Source organism: Budorcas taxicolor, chromosome 14 (genome assembly GCF_023091745.1).
Source record: "Budorcas taxicolor isolate Tak-1 chromosome 14, Takin1.1, whole genome shotgun sequence".
In the NCBI taxonomy this organism is placed as follows: Eukaryota; Metazoa; Chordata; class Mammalia; order Artiodactyla; family Bovidae; genus Budorcas; species Budorcas taxicolor.
The window spans coordinates 46,256,418-46,278,761 of record NC_068923.1 but is presented as its reverse complement, the minus strand read 5'-3'; positions in this window follow the sequence as shown (position 1 = coordinate 46,278,761).

The window sequence follows — 22,344 nt, the reverse complement described above, 5'->3', positions numbered from 1 at the left end:
GGCTTTTTAGCTCCTCTTCACTTTCTGCCATAAGGGTGGTGTCATCTGCATATCTGAGGTTATGGATATTTCTCCCAGCAATCTTGATTCCAGCTTGTGCTTCATCCAGTCTAGCATTTCTCAGGATGCTCTCCGCATATAAATTAAATAAGCAGGGTGACAGTATATAGCCTTGACGTACTCCTTTCCCAATTTGGAACCAGTCTGTTGTTCCATGTCCAGTTCTAACTGTTGCTTCTTGATCTGCATTTCTCATCAAGTTTAAAACTTTTCAGACATTATTTCTTAGGGTGCATTTTTAAAGCCACCCTTTTTCTCTTTTCCTTCCGAGTTTCTGATGACTCCTGTTCAGTTCTCTTTCCTCTATGTTGACTCATTTGGGTGATTTCTCTTGTTCTGTCTTTTAGTTTATCAATTCTTTCCTATCTTCCTCTATTCTGGAGTTGCTTTCATCCACTCAGTGCTTTTTTTAAAAAAGTTTTTGGAAACAAAAAAAATTAATCCATGTTTTATTGAAGGATAATTGCTTTACAGAATTTTGTTGTTTTCTGTCAAACCTCAACATGAATCAGCCATAGGTGTACATATATCCCCTCCCCTTTGAAACTCCCTCCCATCTCCCTCCCCGTCCCACTCCTCTAGGTTGATACAGAGCTCCCGTTTGGGTTTCTTGAGTCATACCGCAGATTTCTGTTGGCTATTTTACAAATGGTAATGTAAGTTTCCATGTTGCTCTTTCCATACATCTGACCCTCTCCTCCCCTCTCTCCATGCCCATAAGTCTATTCTCTATGTCTGTTTCTCCACTGCTGCCCTGTAAATAAATTATTCAGTACCATCCACTCAGCTTTGATTTCAGTTAGTGTCTATTTCAGCTTTAAAATTCTACTTCATTCTTATACCTTCTATATCTTTGCTGAGATTTCTATTTGCTGAGGTGTTCTGTTGTTTGAAAAATCTGCTTCAAGCCTGTTTTTAGTTGCTTGTTGAAGTATTCTTATCGTGGTTGCTTTAAAATATTTGTCAGATTATTCTCACATGTCTGTCATCTCAATGTTACTATATATATATATATATATATATATATATATATATATATATATATATATATGTTTCCCTTTGAGGTCTTCCTTGTTCTTGGTATGATGAGTGATTCCTGATTGAAACCTGGATATTTTCATGATATGTTATGAGTCTGGGTCTTATTTAAACCTTCTCTTTTCACTGGCTTTGCTTGATACTTCTCTGGAAGAGAGGCAGCTGTCTCCTACTGTTTAAAAGTTTAGATTCCCCACTTTGCCTCTGTTAACACCTGATCTGGTTAGGGAAGGTCTTCATCGTTGCCAGTCATGGATGCTTGTGTTGCCACTGACACCATGGTGGGATGGCCTCATTACTACTGAGAGGTAGTAAAGGTCCTCAGACTTCACTAAGCCTGCTCTATCACCATCCCACTAGGAAATGGGAAGGCATGGAAGTCCAGACTTCCCATATGGTCTCCGTTTACACTGCAAAGGGGTCTTGTAATGACAAGAGGGGATGAAAGTTCTAGGTCCCTACTGGCACCCTCAGATACCACCCCTGCAGAGGCATGGGGGCACCTCTTTATGGCCTTGCGAGGAGGAAATTTAAGCTCTCACTTGGTCTTTGCTGGTGTGGGTGCTAATGGGGTCATAGGTTTTTCTCTGGATTTTGGCTGGAGTAAGGTAATTATTTGGCTTCCCTGGTGGCTCAGTGGAAAAGAAACCTCCTGCCAATGCAGGAATCATGGGTTCTATCCCTGGGTCAGTAAGATTCCCTGGAGGGGGAAATTGGCAACCCACTCCAGTATTCTTGCCTGGGAAATCCTGTGTCAGAGGAGCCTAGTGGGCTATAGTCCATGGGGGCACAAAAGAGTCGGACACGACTTGGCAAAAAAACAACTACTAAGGTGATTATTGTCTGAAAGTTTTCTGTCTCCTTAGACTGCTCATTTTCTGGTCCTTTGCTAGAGAGACTGATCTTTGTTGGGCCTTTTTCTACTCTTATTGCTATTTCTGAGTTGCTGGCCTCTCAGTTCCACATCTGGGATGGTATGAGAGAAAAAGAAAGCCCAGGAAATGCACTGCTGTATTATTTCCTGAGACCAAGTCTTTGGCTGGTCTGCCTTTGTCCACATTTCATCTTCCTCTTTTCCTCCTTCTTCATTTTTGAAAATTATATAATTTATAATTATAAATTTTATAGTTATATATAAATGTATACTTGGTATTTATAAATATAGAAATTATAAATAATATATAATTTATAATATATAATTATAATATCCAGGGTTTGTTGAACTTAGGTGGTACAATAAAGAAATGTATGTGCAATTCATCTTTGCCAAATTAGAAGTCATCCCAGGTCTGATATGTCTACATTTTTATTATTTAACTACTTTGTTGTCATTCAGTTGCTCAATCATGTATGACTCTTTGCAATCCCACAGACTGCAGCAGGCCAGGCTTCCCTGTCTTTCAGTATCTCCTTGAGTTTGCTTAAACTCATGTCCATTGAGTCAGTGATGCCTTCCAACCATTTCAGCCTCTGTTGTTCCCTTCTTCTCCTTCCTTGAATCTTTCCCAGCATCACAGTCTTTTCCTGATGATTTGACTATTTGCATCAGGTGGCCAAGGTACTGGAGCTTCAGCTTCAGCACAGTCTTTCCAATCAATATTCAGGGTTTATTTCCTTTAGTATTGACTGGTTTGATCTCTTTGCTGTCCAAGGGACTCTCAAGAGTCTTCTCCAACACCACAGTTTGAAAGCATCAATTCAACTACTACTTTGCATATTTTTGTTTTTTTTTTCCTTCCAAAACAGTTGTTCTGAGGACATTTTTATACTAAGGTTGGGCTCCCCTGGTAGCTCAGATAGTAAAGACTCTGCCTGCAATGCAGGAGACCCAGGTTCGTTTCCTGGGTTGGGAAGATCCCTTGGAGAATGTCATGGCAATCCACTCCAGTACTCTTGCCTGAGGAATTCTATGGACAGAGGAGTCTGGTGGGCTAAAGTCCATGGGGGTCGCAAAAAATCAGACAAGAATCAGCAACTAACAACAAAGACATACATTAAGGTTATTACTTATTTTGTCCTATATGAGCAAATATTTTATGAAACTTTTTATCTGACTATTAATTTCATTTATGGTGTTTTTTCAACCACATAAAGTTTAAAACTCTCTATGGAAAAACATTTGTAATAGTTATCCTTTTGAATTCGTCCATTGTTTTGAACTCATGTATTTTATGACCATTCTGCAATTCAATAAATTTTTTATGAATATTTTTTATTTTCTTATTTTAAATTTGTTTCTTTTGGTTTGTTTTACATTTAATTCTTTAATCCATATGGAATTTGTGTGTGTAATAAGATAAAGCTATAATGTAATATTTTGTTTTATGAAAGAATCAACAAATCATGCCACTATCCTTATTAAGTCATTTTTTCCTTTCTTTAGAGCCTAGAATTACCTCCATGTGCTCTGATTTTCATGATGTGATGCTATTTTCTGACTTTTCTGCTTTGGAATTTCTTATAAAGCCACCATTCCATTTAGCCAGAGGCCCTAATCTTTTATCTCTGTCTTGCTTGGTCAACAAGGAAGATCTCACCTCCACAGTTCATTAATTCCTAATGCCCTCTACTCTTACTTCCTCTGACTATCAGATATCAGTCAGATATAAGTTGAGACAACTGACTATCTGGGAATAAAAAGTCAAAGATGTTATTTATTTCTCTTTTGCTAAAAAAAATGACATTTCCCATTATTCTATAAAAGAAACATTGTTTATGGTGCCCATGCTGGACAAAGTTGAAATAAAAGTGAGAGAAACAGAGTATTTAGAGAAGGAAGTCAAGAAAGTTCTTTCATAATTCATCAAGATGAATTCTGGAAGTTTCTTGCATTTTATTTGTCCTTACCTAAACTTGGCATTAAATACAATAACTAAAGCACTGAATGTTGAGCTTTAAGCCAACTTTTTCACTCTCCTCTTTCACTTTCATCAAGAGGCTTTTGAGTTCCTCTTCACTTTCTGCCATAAGGGTGGTGTCGTCTGCATATCTGAGGTTATTGATATTTCTCCTGGCAATCTTGATTCCAGCTTGTGCTTCTTCCAGCCCAGCGTGTCTCATGATGTACTCTGCATAGAAGTTAAATAAGCAGGGTGACAATATACAGCCTTGACACACTACTTTTCCTATTTGGAACCAGTCTGTTGTTCCATGTCCAGTTCTAACTGTTGCTTCCTGACCTGCATACAGATTTCTCAAGAGGTAGGTCAGGTGGTCTGGTATTCCCATCTCTTTCAGAATTTTCCACAGTTTATTGTGATCCACACAGTCAAAGGCTTTGGCATAGTCAATAAAGCAGAAATAGATATTTTTCTGGAACTCTCTTGCTTTTTCAGTGATCCAGCAGATGTTGGCAACTTGATCTCTGGTTCCTCTGCCTTTTCTAAAACCAGCTTGAACATCAAGAAGTTCACGGTCCACATATTGTTGAAGCCTGGCTTGGAGAATTTTGAGAATTACTTTACTAGCATGTGAGATGAGTGCAATTGTTTGGTAGTTTGAGCATTCCTTGGCATTGCCTTTTGGTTTAAAGCTCAACATTCAGAAAAAGAAGATCATGGTATCTGGTCCCATCACTTCATGGGAAATAGATGGGGAAACAGTGGAAACAGTGTCAGACTTTATTTTTGGGGCTCCAAAATCACTGCAGATGGTGACTGCAGCCATGAAATTAAAAGACGCTTACTCCTTGGAAGAAAAGTTATGACCAACCTAGATAGCATATTCAAAAGCAGAGACATTACTTTGCCGACTAAGGTCCGTCTAGTCAAGGCTGTGGTTTCCCCAGGGGTCATGTATGGATGTGAGAGTTGGACTGTGAAGAAGGCTGAGAGCCGAAGAATTGATGCTTTTGAACTGTGGTGTTGGAGAAGACTCTTGAGAGTCCCTTGGACTGCAACGAGATCCAACTAGTCCATTCTGAAGGAGATCAGCCCTGGGATTTCTTTGGAGGGAATGATGCTAAAGCTGAAACTCCAGTACTTTGGCCACCTCATGTGAAGAGTTGACTCATTGGAAAAGACTCTGATGCTGGGAGGGATTGGGGGCAGGAGAAGAAGGGGACGACCGAGGATGAGATGGCTGGATGGCATCACTGCCTCGATGGACGTGAGTCTGAGTGAACTCCGGGAGTTGGTGATGGACAGGGAGGCCTGGCATGCTGCAATTCATGGGGTTGCAAAGAGTCGGACACGACTGAGCGACTGAACTGAACTGAAAGCACTATTTCATTGAGAGGTAATTGATTTTGGAATAAAGCAAATATGATTTTGAAGCTACCTGGTTTCCACAATGTAGAAGTTAAATGTCCAAAAGAAAGTCAATTTTGCTCCTTTGAACCTTGTTTACTTTATAAATAATATTGGTTACCAGAGGGGAGAGAGAAAGGGGAAGGGGCAAAATCAAGGTAGAGGATGAAGAGATACAAACTACTATGTATAAATAAATAAGCTATGAGGATATATTTTAAAGCACAGGAAATAAAGTCAATATTTTATAATAACTTAAATGGAGTATAATCTGAAAAATTGTTGAATTATTCCTCATTATCTGTGAGGGTTTTGCTGTTGTTGCTCAGTTGCTCAGTTATGTCTGAATCTTTGCAACCCCATGAACTGCAGCATGCCAGGCTTCCCTGTCCTTCACTGTCTCCTGGAGTTTTCTCCAACTCACATCCATTGAGTCGATGATGCTATCCAATCATCTCAGCCTCTGTTGCCTCTTCTCCTCTTGCCCTCAATCTTTTCCAGAATCAGGGTCTTTTCCAATGAGGTGACTCTTTGCATCAGGTGGCCAAAGTATTGGAGCTTCAGCTTCAGCATCAATCCTTGCAATCAATATTCAGGACTGATTTCCTTTAGGATGGACTGGTTGGATCTCCTTGCAGTCCAAGGGACTCTTAAGAATCTTCTCCAGCATGACAATTTGAAAGCATTTATTCTTCAGCACTCAGGCTTATTTATGGTCCATTTTAGACAAGTTATTTAATCTTATGTTCTTAACTTTCCTCATCCATAAATGGGTCTAATGTTAGGAGTTACTTTGTAGAGCTATCATGCCTGACACATAACAAGTTCTCAGTAAAATAGTAACTCATTGGCTTGAATTCAAGCTCATCATCTTCCAGATGGGGAAGCTGATTCAGAGGGTGAACTGAGTTGGCAGAGCAAGGACTCTGTGTGTGTTATTTGCTCAGCCATGTCCAACTCTTTGTGACCCCATAGACTGTAGCCCACCAGGCTCCTCTGTCCATGGAATTCTCCAGGCAAGAATACTGGAGTGGATTGCCATTCTTTTCTCCAGGGGATCTTCCCAACCCAGGAAATGAACCTGGGCCTCCTGCATTGCAGGCAGATTCTTTATTGTCTGACCTATCGTGGTATCTTCTACTACAGTTCTCATTTCCTGATTCTCTGGACCCAAGATGGACACCAAAGAGTCTCAGGGTGAATCCTTCCCACAGAGGAAAGGGAATTATGCTGTAACTATGAGGGAAGAATTATCTGATCTATAAATTAACATATATCATGTCTGATTTTGAGGCATCTACAAATCCAGAATAGGCAAATCTTTGAAAAAGATGTCTTGTTTTGTTTTGCATGGGCATCTTTCCTGCTTGATAATTAAGAAAATTGAAGTGGAAACTGAACTATGTTGATCATAAAAATTACATGTAGCAACATAAATTTCAAAAAGAAGAGATTTTTTTTTTCAAAAAGAAGACATTTATGCTTCCTGTAACTACTCACTATATTCTGCTTTTTCTGTCTAGAACCGAGTATCAGGTTCTAGATAAACAATTCCACTGAGATTTGTAAAGGGGAGGACAATACTACTTAATTTTAATCTTTTTCCCAAAAGCAATGCATTATAAAATATGGTTTAGAGTTTAAACTGAGATAAACCTTGTTAACGATCAAGAAAAAGAAAAAAAAACACTCTATGTCAGACCATATGTTCTGTTGTTTTCTTAATTTGGAAAATTTAGAGAGTGCTAATTCTTCATGTTCAGCAAGCATGTACAGACCATTCTTTCTAGCTACACCATCATTTCTTTTAAAAAAACAGAACATGCTCCATGAATAGGCCTTTCCATAGGGCCTCATTTTTAATTTTCCAGAGTTTGGAGAAGCATTATCCATCAAGTTCCCTCCACTGTTGAGAATAATGCTGTTTTTGTCACACATGGGGTCTATTTTGAGCTCAAATATGCACACTGACAGTAGACTATAGGCTTGCAGAACTGTCAGCACAATGCCCCATTACAAACTGTCCCTATAGCAAGATGACTTCATTTTAGCAGGCTGTTCCGCTTACTACATTCTCCCTGGCTTCACAGTTCAGCACAGTCAAACAAGGTGATGGCATTTTTAAGGCTCCAGATTTTATTGGTCTTCAAATTAAGGTAGGTGGCCAGGTGCTATTTCAGAGCTTCATTGGGGCAAACTCGTGATAAATTTGAATACATCGAAACTATAAGGGGGTACTTATTTTATACTGGAAACGTAAATACTGGTTTATGAAAAAGGCTGCTGTAATAGGAAGTGACTTCATTTATCATTACCTGAAATAAGATTGTGGGAAGGTCTAGCTTTAATCTGAACGATCGTTAAAACCTGGGACATACTGTTTTTCAAGGACTCTGTATTAGAATCCAAGTGACGTCTATTTGCATTGTGAGCTTTCTACTTACTGAATGTTAGTGAAAACCCTGTACTTTAATTATTTCACATGTATTTGTATGTTTTCTAATTTTCTATTAAGACACAATGTTAAAGACATATACCATGATCCATAAGCAATCATGTCTTCTCTTTGAGTTATATCCTTTGCCCAGAAATAAATTTTGCTCAATATTAGAGCATGCTTGTACATGAGAAAAGAGCCTCATGTGAAGATTAGGATAGGTGCAGTTAAGTTAATGGATAGGTATTTGAAATCACAAGACTTGAAAGGAATTCTAAGCACTAGTAGAAGTGTGTTTTAGAAAGATGGTAATGATAACCCTGTATGAGAGACAGCAAAAGAGACACAGATGTATAGGACAGACTTTTGGACTTTATGGGAGAGGGAGAGGGTGGGATGATTTGGGAGAATGGCATTGAAACATGTATACTATCATGTAAGAAATGAACTGCTAGTCTAGGTTCGATACAGGATGCAGGATGCTTGGGGCTGGTGCACTGGGATGACCCAGAGAGATGGTATGGGGAGAGAGGTGGGAGGGGGGTTCAGGAGTGGGAACTTATGTACACCCGTGGCGGATTCATGTCAATGTATGGCAAAACCAATACAGTATTGTAAAGTAAAAAAAATAAATAAATAAAATAAAAAAGAAGTGTGTGAGTAAAGAAAAGATCATTTAACATTTTAGCTTTTCTTTTCTTCTTCTAAAATGGTAGCAATGGGTTTCTGTGTGATTAGTCACTTCAGTCATGTCTGACTCTTTGGGACCCCATAAACTGTAGCCCACCAGGCTCCTCTGTCCATGGGATTCTCCAGAGAAGAATACTGGAGTGTATTGCCATGCTCTCCTCCAGGGGATCGTCCCAACATCTCCTGCATTGCAGACTGATATTAACCACTGAGATAATGCATGCAAAGAACTCAACAACAACAAATATTATCTATCCTTCCTCTCAACAAATACTCTGCCAAGTTCTTTTTGAACCTGCTTTGTGTTTTGCAAAATAGTGTCTAAGTAAAATGTTAGTTGCTCAGTAATGTCCAACTCTTTGACAGACCCCATGGACTGTAACCCTCCAGGCTCATCTGTCCATGGAAGTCTCCAGGCAAGAATACTGGAATGGATAGGCATTCCCTTCTTCAGGGGATCTTCCTGACTCAAGGATAGAACCCAGGTCTCCTGCATTGGCAGGTGGATTCTTTACCATTTGAGCTACCAGGGAAGCCCATTTAAGTAAAAGAATGTGCAATGTGTACATACGTTTATGTCATTTATGTACCTGATTTTAAATGTTCATGACTAAGTGCAGCTAAAAACTAAATAATCAAATGTATAAAACTTGCTATTTTTCTTCAGGTAAAAGATTTTAGAATTTTCAAATTCACTTTGATAAACTCTCTCATCTACTACTTTATATAATTCTTTACTTTGTTAATTGAATTCACTGAAACGCATTCTGTGTGGGAATTCATTCTCAAGAGCAGAACTAGCTCAGGCATCTATTAAAAGTTCATTTATTCTTCTATCCAACTCTGTCCCGAGTGGGTATGCAGCTGTCTAAGTTTTAGAGCTGTTTTGCAGATCATTTAGAACAATTCAGAGTCAATAAAATATTAACAGTTTGGAAAGCAGGCTATTAAGAATATAAAAATAAAACTGTGGTTTTCTAACAAGTTTTGTAAATAAGTAAACATGAACAAAAATTTAGAGATCTCATGACTTTGTTTTAATAATTGAAAAATGCAGCAAAATTAATGTCTAAGTAAAATTTTTAGCTAGAAAATTTAGGGCATTAGGCCCTATAGATCAGAGAACCAGGGATTTAAAATACTCATAAAATGTTGTCATTCATTTCAAGTATGATTAACTCAGAGGACACGATAAACATAAATAAATGTTCTCCGGGGTTCTGGTTAGTCTTTTTATTCTAAGCCTACTTGTACTCTGAGAGAGACAGATTTCTTGATTTTATAAATATGACATAAATATACAATTGCAGATTTTCACCTTCGGTTCAATCTATCTCCTGTATTTTATATCTAATATTCTATTAGCTCTATTCTTTATAATAAAGAGCTTTTCTGGATTGATAACCATTAGGAACCAAAACTCTTGTCATTTAAGCCTTTTCTAGGTGACAAAAGAAAAATGTGATAAGAAATAATTTGTTTTAAACTTTAAATGAAAGGCATCTTTCTCTTCTTTGCTTCATTAGTAGAGAACAAAATAAAAAACAACCCATAATTCTGGTCTTGTTTTCCAACTTTCATTAGAAAAAAGGTAATCCTAATTTCAAGTAATAAATAAATCTTAGCATAATTATATTGTGCTATGACACTAAATTATAGAGCCAGTCAGTCAGTTCAGTCACTCAGACATGTCCAACTCTTTGCAGCCTCATGCCAGACCTCCCTGTCCATCACCAACCCCCAGAGTTTACTCAAACTAATGTCCATTGAGTGAGTGATTCCATCTAACCATCTCATCCTCTATCATCTCCTTCTCCTCCTGCCCTCAATCTTTCCCAGCATCAGGGTCTTTTCCAGTGAGTCAGTTCTTCGCATCAGGCGGCCAAAGTATTGGAGTTTCAGCTTCAGCATCAGTCCTTCCAATGAATAGTCAGGACTGACTTCCTTTAGGATGGACTGGTTGGATCTCCTTGCTGTTGAAGGGATTCTTAAGAGTCTTTTCCAACACCATACTTCAAAAGTATCAGTTTTTAGGTTTTCTTTATAGTCCTATTCTCACATCCACACATGACTACTAGAAAAACCATAGCTTTGACTAGATGGACTTTGTTGGCAAGGTAATGTCTCTGTTTTTTAATAAGCTGTCTAGGTTGGTCATAACTTTTCTTCCAAGGAGTAAGCGTCTTTTAATTTCAGTGCTGCAATCACCATCTGCAGTTATTTGGGAGCCCCCCAAAATAAAGTTTGCCATGAAGTGATGGGACCAGATGTCATGATCTTAGTTTTCTGAATGTTGAGTTTTCAGCCAGCTGTTTCACTCTACTCTTTCACTTTCATCAAGAGGCTCTTCAGTTCTTCTTCACTTTCGGCCATAAGGGTGGTTTAATCTGCATATCTGAGGTTATTGACATTTATCCCAGCAATCTTGATTCCAGCTTGTGCTTCATCCAGTCCAGCATTTCTCAGGATGTACTCTGCATATAAATTAAATACGCAGGGTGACAATATACAGCCTTGATGTACTCCTTTCCCAATTTGGAACCAGTCTGTTGTTCCATGTCCAGTTCCAACTATTGCTTCTTGACCCTACGTACAGATTTCTCAAGAGGCAGGTCAGGTGGTCTGGTATTCCCATCTCTTTCAGAATTTCCCACAGTTTGTTGTTATCCACACAGTCAAAGACTTTGGCATAGTCTATAAACCAGACATAGATGTTCTTCTGGAATTCTCTTGCTTTTTTGATGATCAAGTGGATGTTGGCAATTTGATCTGTGGCTCCTCTGCCTTTTCTAAATCCAGCTTGAACATCTGGAAGTTCATGGTTCATGTACTCTTGAAGCCTGGCTTGAAGAATTTTGAGCATTATTTTACTAGAATGTGAGATGAGTGTAATTGTGCGGTAGTTTGAGCATTCTTTGGCATTGCCTTTCTTTGGGATTGGAATGAAAACTGACCTTTTCCAGTCCTGTGGCCACTGCTGAGTTTTCCAAATTTGCTGGCATATTGAGTGCAGCACTTTCACAGCATCATCCTTCAGGATTTGAAATAGCTCAACTGGAATGCCGTCACCTCCACTAGCTTTGTTCGTAGTGATGCTTTCTAAGGCCCAGTTGACTTTGCATTCCAGTATGTCTGGCTCTAGGTGAGTTATCATACCATCGTGATTATCTGGGTCATGAAGACTTTTTTGTATACTTCTGTGTATTCTTGCCACCTCTTCTTAATATCTTCTGCATCTGTTAGGTCCATACCATTTCTGTCCTTTATCAAGCCCATCTTTGTATGAAAAGTTCCCCTGGTAGCTCTAATTTTCTTGAAGATATCTCTAGTATTTCCCATTCTGTTCTTTTCCTCTATTTCTTTGCATTGATCACTGTGGAAGGCTTTCTTAGCTCTCCATGCTATTCTTTAGAACACTGCATTCAAATAGGTATATCTTTTCTTTTCTCCTTTAGCTTCTCTTTTCTCAGCTGTTTGTAAGGCCTCCTCAGACAACCATTTAACCTTTTTGCATTTCTTTTTCTTGGGGATGGTCTTGAGCCCTGCCTCTTGTGCATTGTAATGAACCTCAGGCTATATTTCTTCAGGCACTCTGTCTATCAGATCTAATCCCCTGAAACTATTTGCCACTTCTACTGTATAATCGTAAGGGATTTGATAGGTCATATCTGAATGGTCTAGTGGTTTTCCCTACTTTTTTCAATTTAGGTCTGAATTTTGCAATAAGGAGTTCATGATCTTAGCCACAATCAGCTCCCAGTCTTGTGTAAAACTAATATGGAGAAAACTGCCAAAAAACAAAGAATCTGTTTTAGATACTTTTTTCCTGTCTAATAATTATGCCAGAAATACTAAACCTTACTAACTAAGGTAAGTGATAGCTACCTATGTTCAGTTCAGTTCAGTCGCTCAGTCATGTCTGACTCCTTGCGACCCCATGTATTACAGCATGCCAGGCCTCCCAATCCATCACCAACTCCCGGAGTTCACTCAAACTCATGTCCATTGAGTCGGTGATGCCATCCAGCCATCTCATCCTCTGTCGTCCCCTTCTCCTCCTGCACCCAATCCCTCCCAACATCAGGGTCTTTTCCAATGAGTCACCTCTTCGCATGAGGTGGCCAAAGTACTGGAGTTTCAGCTTTAACATCAGTCCTTCCAAAGAACACCCAGGACTGATCTCCTTTAGAATGGACTGGTTGGATCTCCTTGCAGTCCAAGGGACTCGCAAGAGTCTCTCCAACACCACAGTTCAAAAGCATCTATTCTTCGATGCTCAGCCTTCTTCACAGTCCAACTCTTATGTCCATACATGACTACAGGAAAAACCATAGCCTGGACTAGACAGACCTTTGTTGGCAAAGTAATATCTCTGCTTTTAATATGCTATCTAGGTTGGTCATAACTTCTCTTCCAAAGACTAGGTATCTTTTAATTTCATACCTTCAATCACCATCTGCAGTGATTTTGGAGCCCCCAAAAATAAACTCTGACACTGTTTCCACTGTCTCCCCATCAATTTCCCATGAAGTGATGGGACCAGATACCATGATCTTTGTTTTCTGAATGTTGAGCTTTAAGCCAACTTTTTCACTCTCCTCTTTCACTTTCATCAAGAGGCTTTTTAGTTCCTCTTCACTTTCTGCCATAAGGCTGGTGTCATCTGCATATCTGAGGTTATTGATATTTGTCCCAGCAATCTTGATTCCAGCTTGTGCTTCTTCTAGCACAGCGTTTTTTGTGATGTACTCTGCATATAAGTTAAATAAGCAGGTGACAATATCCAGCCTTGTCATACTCCTTTTCCTATTTGGAACCAGTCTGTTGTTCCATGTCCAGTTCTAACAGTTGTTTCCTGACCTGCATATAGGTTTCTCAAGAGGCAGGTCAGGTGGTCTGGTATTCCCATCTCTTTCAGAATTTTCCACAGTTTATTGTGATCCACACAGTCAAAGGCTTTGGCATAGTCAATAAAGCAGAAATAGATATTTTTCTGGAACTCTCTTGCTTTTTCAGTGATCCAGCACATGTTGGCAATTTGATCTCTGGTTCCTCTGCCTTTTTTAAAACTAGCTTGAACATCTGGGAGTTCACGATTCACATATTGCTGGAGCCTGGCTTGGAGAATTTTGAGCATTACTTTACTAGCGTGTGAGATGAGTGCAATTGTGAGGTAGTTTGAGCATTCTTTGGCATTGCCTTTCTTTGAGATTGGAATGAAAACTGACCTTTTCCAGTCCTCTGGCCACTGCTGAGTTTTCCAAATTTGCTGGCATATTGAGTGCAGCACTTTCACAGCATCATCTTTCAGGATTTGAAACAGCTCAATTGGAATCCCATCACCTCCACTAGCTTTGTTCGTAGTGATGCTTTCTAAGACCCACTTGACTTCACATTCCAAGATGTCTGGCTCTAGGTGAGTGATCACACCATCATGATTATCTTGGTCATGAAGATCTTTTTTGTACAGTTCTTCTGTGTATTCTTGTCACCTCTTCTTAATATCTTCTGCTTCTGTTAGGTCCATACCATTTCTGTCCTTTATCGAGCCCATCTTTGCATGAAATGTTCCCTTGGTATCTCTAATTTTCTTGAAGAGATCTCTAGTCTTTCCCATTCTGTTGTTTGCCTCTATTTCTTTGCACTGATCGCTGAAGAAGGCTTTCTTATCTCTCCTTGTTATTCTTTGGAACTCTGCATTCAGATGCTCATATCTTTCCTTTTCTCCTTGCCTTTTCGCTTCTCTTCTTTTCACAGGTATTTGTAAGGCCTCCCCAGACAGCTATTTTGCTTTTTTGCATTTCTTTTCCATGGGGATGGTCTTGATCCCTGTCTCCTGTACAATGTCATGAACTTCTATCCATATTTCATTAGGCACTCTGTTTATCAGATCTAGTCCCTTAAATCTATTTCTCACTTCCACTGCATAATCATAAGGGATTTGATTTAGATCATACCTGAATGGTCTAGTGGTTTTCCCTACTTTCTTCAACTTAAGTCTGAATTTGGCAATAAGGAGTTCATGATCTGAGCCACAGTCAGCTCCTGGTCTTGTTTTTGCTGACTATATAGAGCTTCTCCATCTTTGGCTGCAAAGAACATAATCAATCTGATTTCAGTGCTGCCCATCTGGTGATGTCCACGTGTAGAGTCTTGTCTTGTGTTGTTGGAAACAGATGTTTGCTATGACCAGTGCATTCTCTTGGCAAAACTCTATTAGCCTTTGCCCTGCTTCATTCCATATTCCAAGGCCAAGTTCACCTGTTACTCCAGGTTTCTTGACTTTCTACTTTTTCCTTCCAGTCCCCTATAATGAAAAGAACATCTCTTTTGAGTGTTAGTTCTAAAAGGTCTTGTCGGTCTTCATAGAACCATTCAATTTCAGCTTTTTCAGGGTTACTGGTTGGGGCATAGACTTGGATTACTCTGATATTGAATGGTTTGCCTTGGAAACGAACAGAGAGCATTCTGTCATTTTTGAGACTGCATCCAAGCCAAGTACTGCATTTTTGACTCTTTTGTTGACTGTGATAGCTACTCCATTTCTTCTAAGCAATTCTTGCCCACAATAATAGATATAATGGTCATCTGAGTTAAGTTCACCCATTCCAGTCCATTTTAGTTTGCTGATTCCTAGAATGTTGACGTTCACTCTTGGCATCTCCTGTTTGACCACTTCCGTAAGTTTAAGATTTAATTCATTCAGCTAACAAATTTTGAGAACCAATATTTGGGCTTCCCTGGTGGCTCAGTCAATAAAGTGAAAGTAAAAGTTGCTCAGTCGAGTCCGACTCTTTGTGACCCCATGGACTGTACAGTCCATGGAATTCTCCAGACCAGAATACTGGAGAGGGCAGCTGATCCCTTCTCCAGGGTATCTTCCCAACCCAGGGATCAAAATAGGTCTCTTACATTGCAGGCAGATTCTTTACCAGCTGAGCCACCAGGGAAGCACAGTAAAGAACCCGATGCAATGCAAGAGATCTCTTGCAATACAGTAGACCTCTTGCAATACAGTAGACCTGGGTTTGATCCCTGGGTTGGGAAGATCCCCTGGAGAAGGAAATGGTGACCCACTCCCGTCTTTTTGCCTGGGAATTTCCATGGACAGAGGAGCCTGGTGGACTACACTCCATGGGGTCGCAAGAGTCAAACAATACTTAGTGACTAAACCACCACCACCAAGGGACAATTTGTTGAATGAATAATTCAGTAAGCAAGTACTTAAAGTAAGATGATAAGATACAGAGAGGAAGAAATAGCATATTTACGGAAAAGCAAGGTTGTTGAGTCCCACAGTTACTGTTTTATTCTTGACGTTGAGCTTGAATCCCACACTTTCCTTTGCTCTGGGCTTCTCTTTCCTATTTGCTCCCTGGAAATAGAGAATCAATGTGAGGAATTTGAAACCTTAGGAGAGCACAGAACCAGAGCAAATGCCTGGTTCGCAAAAGCGGACTGATGTAAAGTCTACTGGTGGATCTGCATTGGACTGTGAGGAAAATGAGAGCAAAACTTGCATTACATTAACCCCCTGAGACAGTGGGTGAGCTAGAAACTGTTTCAAACCTATCTTGGCTAATAAAACTACCTCAAAGGATTGAGAGTAAGAGTAGATAAAGACAATATTTAATGTACCTGCGTAGATGCTCATGTACTGTAAATACTGTACCCCAAATTTCCCTTTGCTTTGATATACAGAGACAATGAAAAGTTGCGGATGGACCTTAAGTCTATCATATAGAGTGAAGTCAGTCAGAAAGAGAATACAGTATATTAACACATATACATGGAATCTAGAAAAATGGAACTGATGAACCTATTTTGAGGGCAGGAATAGAGAAGCAGACATAGAGAACGGACTTGTGAACACAGTGCGGGAAGGAGAGGGTGGGATAAATTGAGAGAATAGCAGTGATATATATCAACTATCATGTGTAAAATAGATAGTTAGTGGGAAGTCACTCAGTTCAGTGCTCTGTGATGACCTAGGGTGGGTGAGATTGGGGAGTGGGAAGGAAGGAAGCTCAAGAGGAAGGGGATATATATTTACATATAATTGATTAATTTTGTTATACAGCCAAAAATTAACACAACTTTGCAAAACAATTAGACTCCAATAAAAATATAAATACAAACACAAAAAATGAAATAAGATGTTGTAAAAATTAAAAAAAAAAAAAAAGATTAGTGTTTGCCAAGAGTAGAATTGCAGGGAAAAATGAAAAATGAATAGAAGTGGTCTTGGGGGCAGTGAAAAAACTCTGCATCATATTATAAAGATGGAAATATATCATTATATGTTTGTTCAAGACCTGGGTCCAGAAGATCCCCTGGAGAAGGAAATGACAACCCATTCCAGCATTCTTACCTGGAGAATTCCGTGGACAGAGCAGCCTGGTGGGCTCGAGCCCATGGTGTCAAAAGAGTCAGACATGACTGAGGAACTAACACAAAAAAGCAAACATAGAATGTTTAATACCATGAGTGAACTTTAAGGTGAACTATTGACTTAGGTTGATTATGATGTGTCAATATAGGTTCATCCTTGGTCACAAATTACTGTTCTGGTGAGTGATGTTGACAATGGGGGAGGTTGTGTATGTGTGGAGCAGTGGGTATATGAGCAATCAATCCTGTTCTCAAATTTTTTGTGAACTAAGACTGCTTTAAAAATGATCTTTAAAAGAAAAAAAATTTTAATTAAGAGGGAATAAAACTGGAAGATTCTTTGGTTTAAACTTGAAACTATATTTCACTTGATGAATTTTTCCTATTTCTAACAGGAGTAAAACTACATTTTAAGGGTTACCAAGTGATGTTGAAATGCTCCTGGCAACCGGGCGAAAGCAAGTAAAATTTTAAAAATAATGCAAAAGAGAAATTCTTCATGAGATTAGATAGGAGTTGGAAATAATTCTTTATGTTATACTAGGGTCTTATTATATATAATCAGTTATGTGTATAAAAGTCACATGTTTAAGAAAAGCTTATTGATGACTAACAAAAGAAATATTTTATGACAAGTTGTGTGTCTTACTCATTTTTATATCTATAGAGTGTAGCGGAGTAGCAGCTATAACAGATGGATACTTGGTAATGTTTGTCGAGAAAATGAGTCAGTGAACTGAGTGAAAGTATAAATTGTAGGACTATTTTTACACTAATGGAGCTTCTAGAAATTAGCATGAGACATTTCTTCTCCTTTTTTTAATAGTAAAACCACAGTTTCTTCTCAAATTAAAGGGAAAATGCAAGCCTATTCTTTATTGTTATCTGTTAAAACCATGGTCTTTTCAGGTATTTATTTACATAAGATCACCTTCCAGATGTGCTGTTTGGTGTCACATGGGAAACATTTATCTTCACATGCTTCTAAATCTCTCTTATATGATTCATACTGAATTTCAGTCCAACCACTTTTAAAAAAATAAAAAACAAACATTCATTCCCCAAGGTGCTCAAGTTCATGCAGTCTCAATACACCCTATAAAGGGCCATAAACCATGTGTGGCAGGACTCTAGAATAAATAGCCCCTTTAAAAAACGGAGCTGCCAACAACATTGAGATTCCATTTTTAAATGATTTTCTGCAAAGTAAACATTTTTCAGGCTTGATCTCTGTGTAATTTTTCACTGGCATTTTTCAAGCTAGAAAAGACCTGCACATGTTCTTTTTGTAAAGAAGGGTTTAATACTCCACTGTGTCACTGAGTCCCAGGGAGCTAATTTGTTCTAAAGACAACATTACTACATCAATACAACGCAGCTTAACCTCCAACTAACCTTATTCTGTTTGCTTTCCACATCCCCACTGAGGTTCTCAGCCCAAACGTCCCCTCAATTCTGGATTCGTTCCTCCCTAGGTGGAAAGTATGTGCATATACGCTATGCTGCTTTTGTAAATCAGAGAAAGGCAATATTCACACAATCCAACAATCACACACACAAACACACACACCCTCCTTGTCCCTATCTTACAAAATACAGAATCACTTCAGGGAGGCAAAATACTTAACACAGAGATCTACCTTAAAGCAAAGTCCCCAAAGAGAAATTGTAAAAAAGAAACAGAACAAACCCAAATCCACTGTTTAGTGTCTTGGCTTGTCTCTTCATTTTTTCTTTTCTAAGGCCTTTTGCTCTAACAGCTTTTCCCACATGAGCAGATGATGACAGTTCTTGGTGGAACAAGTTCTTAACCAAATTTTATCTGTTATTTCTCCCTTAGCTCTTCTTCTCTCCCAGAGCCAAGATAAAATAGAAGCATTTCCAGTGTTTCTTCATTTATGGAATTCTCAGATTTAATTGATTTGTCTACATTTGAACATGTTAGAACTAGGTCCTCCTCTGTGCTGGTAAGGTGATGTTATTTTCCAATTTTCCCCTGAAAACTCATGAAACATTGGTATGCTGAAACAGTTCTGAAAAACTTTGTTCAGACTTTTGCTAGTTAGGCCAGTTGACACGTTCTCAATTTCTTTTACAAAAAGTAAAAAGTCTAATCAGAAATAGTAGCATGAAAAAAAGAATGTTCTCTGTTACTTTAAAAGGATCAATTTAGACTCCTAGGTGGTTTGCTGAATATTGAGATCAAATCAGACTATTTCAGATGACCATATATGCCCAAGGAGTTGCTACTAAGCTGTCAAAAAAAAAGAGAGAGAGAGAGAGAGAGAGAAAATAAAGAGAATATAAACCAAAATGAGCTTGATAACATAAGAATCAAAATGAATATCTGTTACCCTCAGAATGACAGATTTTTCTACAAAATTTGTTTCAAGCCTGGACAAGAATTCATAGACATTTTTTATTAGGGAAAGTCTTGATATTTTTAACATAAGATGACATTGTTCCTTCACCATCATCTTAGTTTTAAAATGTCTGTAAGCCAGTGCCTTCTTAAAATTTAGAGTGTTATCAAGCCCTCATGGATGTTTGGGAAACAGAGAAGTCATTGTAAAATGTCTTAAATGTAAGTTTATCTGGCCAGAATGGTCAATGGATGAACTACAGAATCTAATTTCTAAAGTTTTTAAGACTATAAATAAGATTTATGTTAGGTTCAGGGTAATTTACATTACTTATATTTTATTGAATTCAATTCCATGAGAATTGATCATGCAGATATTACTAACGACAATGGATTTTTGGAGAAACAAACAGACATTAGCTGTTGCCAGTGGAATTGTATCCTCTAAAAATTCATATTGAAATCCTAATCTTCAGTAGCTCAGAATATGACCTTATTTACAGATAGAGATTTTACGGGATTAATTAATTGAAATGAGATCATTGAGAGGGGCCCTAATCCAATAGAGCTGGTGTTGTTGGAAAAAGAAGAAATTTGGACAAAGAAGGAGAACTCCATGAGAAGAGAAAGGCAGCATCTACAGGCCAAGGAATGCCAAAAGCTGCCAGCAAACCTCCAAAAGCTAAGAGAGAGGCACGGGACAAATAGCCCCTCACCAGCCTCAGAAGGAACCAGTCAGGCTGACACTGTGCTTTTGGACTTCTAGCCTCCAGAACTGTGTCCGACGCAGGATACAGCATGCTTGGGGCTGGTGCATGGTGATGACCCAGAGAGATGTTATTGGGAGGGAGGTGGGAGGGGGGTTCATGTTTGGGAACGCATGTACACCCGTGGTGGATTCAAGTCAATGTATGGCAAAACCAATACAGTATTGTAAAGTAAAATAAAGTAAAAATAAATTAATAAATTAATAAATAAAAGAAGTCTCTGCTGTCTAAGTTGTAGTACTTTATCATGGCGGCCTTAGCAAACTCACATGTCTGATAAAGATCGTCTCTTTTGCTGATACTTTCCTGACCCTCAACGTCTAAGTTTACATATTTAATTCAGTGACTTTATATACTTATTTTTCTCAAAGTTACCCTTGGACTGAAGTTTACATATTTAATTCAGTGATTTTATATACTTGTTTTACTCAAAGTTACCCGTGAAGGTTTTTTTGAAACACAAATGTTAAGGCAAAACCTCAAAACCTACTGACTCAGAATCACTGATGTGGAGGTTAGAAATCAATATTCATAAAAAGTTCCAAAAGGACATTTCTGCATATCTTGTTTTGAGAATTACTGATCTGAAACAGGAGTGGATCTCACAGTTTTGGGGGGGTATGGTTCCTTCCTTATTTTGGAAGAGGGTACTCTGGTTTTGTCAGTCTTGGGAGCTTCGAGGCAGTACCTTCAACCTTGGCTACACATTAGATTCATCCGGGGAAGCTTTTAAAAACCACAATTGCAGGGTGTACCCAGATCAAATAAAAAGAATCTCTGGGGTGAGATCCAGACATGGGTATTTTTTTTTTTTAATTCCATGTGGTTACAGTGTGTACTCAGTACTGAGAACCTCAAGCTTAAGGTTAAGAAGTAAAAACTGTGGGCAATGATGAATTAGTTAATTAATATTGCAGAAGATCAGTTAACTCTCTGAAACCCAAATAAATCAACTAAGACTCACCTCAAAATGTACTGAGCTGGTTCTTTCCTCTTTTGTTCTCCATTTCTCCCTTTGTCCGTATCCTCTTTTGATTTCTTTCTCTTCATTAGCTTTTGTTTTTTGGGGTCACTTGATTCTTTTCCTTTCCTTCTTATTCCATCTCATCTTTTTTCCAACACTAACTTGAAAAAAACATGAAACTGAAGATGAACACATGTATCATATTTTTGGTCAAGTTTTATTATCCTTGATCTTCTTTTGGAAAGTGTTTGAGCTGAAATATTTTCTATTTCTTTAAGAAATAAGGGCTTACCGGGTGACTCAGTGGTAAAGAATCTGCCTGCCAACGCAGGAGATGTAAGAGACCCAAGTTTGATCCCTGGGTCCCAATGATCTGCTGGAGAAGGAAATGGCAACTGACTCCATCCAGCACTACTATTGCTTGGGAGATCCCATGGACAGAGAAGCCTGGTGGGTTACAATCCATGGGGTCACGTGTGATTAGTCAGGACTAATCACACATGTGCATAGACATGCATACACACATGCTCTAGAGCCTGGGAACTGCAACTACTAAGCCCGTGTGTCACAACAATTGAAGGCCAAGTGTGCTAGAGCCCATTCTCAAGAGAAGCCACTGCAATGAGAATCCACACACCCTAACTAGAAAGTGGCCCCACTCACGCTACTAGAGAAAAGCCTTTCAGCCAAAAGTAAATGAATAGATAATTTTAAAATAGGAAAACAAATAGCATATTTCAATCCACTTGTTTCATGTTTTCTTAAATATATACACTCTTCACTCCCCACCCTCATTCCCTCCTGCCCTTGAATGAGTGATTGTGGATACTCCATCGCCATAGGATGTTTCAGAACATTGTTGGGTTACACATCAGGCTCTGGCATTAAAGAGCTTGGGAACATTTAGGGGGTGACCATGTTTTCCCATTCCCACTTATACTTCCCTGGTGCAGCCCTGAAGAACTTGGAAGGCTTACTAAGGAGCATGGCAGTTGCTGCTAGATAGAAGATGGCAGGGAAGTATGGTATGTTGCACTCAGAAGAAGGTGTTGAGAGGGTAACAATGAGTTGTGTCACCACTGATGAAACTTTGAATGGTGCCAAGTGTTAAGAACTGCCAACAGAACTTAAAACTGGACAGCAGACAAACTTATTGGGAGTTGAGTTCAACTTCTTGGCATTCTTTTCTAGGAAAACTCAAGTCTTCAATTCCTCTGGACTGATGGCTTCATGCTCTTTTTTCTTGTATGAATACTATCATTTTGTAAAGGAAGAAGCTCTGTTTTGCTTAGGTCTAGGTGGCTCACAGAAGTAATTCCTCAGTCAAAGAAGAGTACTGCAGTCTTTGTAAGACATCAAATCTACTCCCCAAACAGCAAGCCAATATT